Below are 2,557 nucleotides of genomic sequence, written 5' to 3'. Positions count from 1 at the left end.
CAACACAGTGAAAGGTGTATTTTAAGCAAACCCAGGAACAATTATTCTGTTATAAAATGTAGAATCTTTTACACTTATGAGAGGATTGAGAAAATGACAATGCAATGAAAATAGAAGAAGAAAAACATCATGAGAATTTGAGTGAAAGTGATGAAACATTTATTTTTCTTGCAGATGACATATTTACCTATTCATTATCCAGAGAGAAATACTAATTTTATCAAATATAATAAGTTTAGCAAAATTTCCAAATGTGATATTAATGTATAACTATTCACCAGTAATAATTAATTAGAACATGACATTTAAAACTGAACTTTTCACAGTAGCAACAAAACTAGAAGCTGCCTGGAGGTGTCTCATACATCATATTTTACTGAGACGTTATGAAATTGTACTGAACAACATAAAAAAATTCTGGCTCACTCGGTAGAGTGCGGTGCTGATAACACCAAGGCCACGGGTTCAGATCCCATATAGGGATGGCCGGTTCGCTCACTGGCTGAGCGTGGTGCTGACAACACCAAGTCAAGGGTTAAGATCCCCTTAGGGGTCATCTTTGTTAAGATCCCCTTACCGGTCATCTTTAAAAAAAAAAAAAATTCTGAATCCATGTGGATGTATGCAATGAATAGATAGAATTAACTTCTTAGGATAACAGTTGTGTCCAAATTACTGTCTAATACAATTCCAATCAAAATCACAATGTAGTTTTAGAAATAGCTATACAATTTCTGAATATTTTAATTAAAGAGTTAATAGTTAAACATTAGACTCATTAGAGAAATCTTTGTAAGAGATCTAAGCATGAGAGATATCCTTGATAACTATTAATAATGGGCTAAAAAACATGAATCTGAAAAAAAGGGATTTAAATCTATGGGAGTTCCGTGAGACTCATTTTTCATTTCAAAAATTTCAGGACAAGAATTCATGTCTTACAGATTGTTAGAATTTTTCTGGAAACCTCGGCTTTTTGGCTAAGATCAAGTGTGGAAACCAAATGAAATGTATGGGTGGTGGTGGTTTGGTGGTGGTGGTGATGGGAGGATGTGTCTGTGCGTGTGTTTATGAACTTGTAAACAATAAAGCTATATAAAAGTACTAGTTATCAGCACCAAATTTTAGGAAGTGTTAGCTTTCTTGTGGATTCCTAGGGAAAGTGGGAAGCTTTAGACAGGAAAACTTTGAAAACCTGTTGTAAAGTTTTTTTTTAAGTCTTTCTACATGGATCTAATGTTAAAATAAATCTTCAGTGGCAATGAACTTAAGGCCGTCACCAGATGACTAAGGTCCATTTACCAATTTAGTCATTTCCTGCATGTTTTATGTATTAGGTTTTAAAATTTTACTAGTTGGTATCTAAACTTGATGAACACAAATTATGTACAGATTAGACAGGGCAAAAACTACAAAAACAATGAAAGAGAATATATCTTTATTTGCATGCTAGCAAATGAAATTCAGCTTTTACTTCAACATCAGGTACGAAAGAGTCCAGCCCATGCAAGGACATAAATAAAGTGTATGAATAGAAGACATCTTGAACTGTTTTGGGAATAACTATGTTTTCTATAATGACCACATCACATTCATTCATTAGTATATACCTTGGCAGTTTCCTGGTTGACATTGGTCATAGAATTTAAAAGAAAATAGAACAGTAATATACGTTCAGACACCAGGTGTAGACACTCGGCAAAAAAAAAAAAAGAAAGAAACCAGGTGCTGGTAAGACTTTAGATCAGGATATTAAGGAGTCACAACCAGTGATACTAGACTTGGTTTTTCCCCTGGGAATGACGGGTTTGCTACCACGCGTCGATTCCATTGCAGTAATGCCAGAATTTGTTTTTAAGAATTTTGTCAATCTCTTCATGGCACTGGCAAACTCATTGTGACATGGTCAAGAGACAAAAGATCCTCAGCTGATTGAATTCTCACCTCTGTGGTGGTCTCCAGAATTGGATTTCTCTGAATAATATTACTACATTGATATTCAACTGTTTTCAACCCAGCTTTATATAGTGTAGATGTTAGAATTATTGGTCATATTGCTTGGGTAGTGTCATACTAATGATACTAGTAATCGTACTAACATCTGACCTGCTAGTAGCCTCAGCATAGTTTATTTGCTCAAGATAAACAGTTTTTCCAACCTCATTTTTCTTCACCTAAAATGAAGAGTTAAAAGTGTAGTTTTGTTCATACTGTTGGCAACTTTATTTTCCTTTGTTTTGGTTCGGCTTTTGGTTTCCTGTTTTTTTTGTTTGTTTGTTTTTTGTTTTATTTGTTTTGTTTTTGGTTTGTTGAAAATCTTTTAGTAGTAAACATAAAAAACAGTATGCTGATAAATAAATGTGAAGGAAACATGACTTGTAAGATCAAACTGAGCAACACTTTGTATCTTTCCAATAGGACTGTATTCACTCTATCAAATTTAATGAACTTTACTATATCCCTGATATGTTTTCTGCTGTTAATTGGTTCCCTGTGTAAACATCTCAAGAACATACAGCTCTGTGACAAAGGATCCCAAGATCCCAGCACCCAGGTC

General features: G+C 34.1%; 1 pseudogene; it reads left to right on the top strand.

Moving 5' to 3' along the window:
* The first annotated feature begins 1,799 nt into the window (after positions 1–1,799).
* LOC103582085 overlaps positions 1,800–2,557 on the top strand; it is a 1,810-nt pseudogene continuing 1,052 nt past the window's right edge.

This window comes from Galeopterus variegatus, unplaced genomic scaffold (assembly GCF_000696425.1).
Source record: "Galeopterus variegatus unplaced genomic scaffold, G_variegatus-3.0.2 Scaffold14850, whole genome shotgun sequence".
NCBI classification, from domain to species: Eukaryota; Metazoa; Chordata; class Mammalia; order Dermoptera; family Cynocephalidae; genus Galeopterus; species Galeopterus variegatus.
The sequence above is the reverse complement of the archived record's forward strand: the minus strand, read 5'-3'. Positions and strand labels throughout refer to the sequence as shown.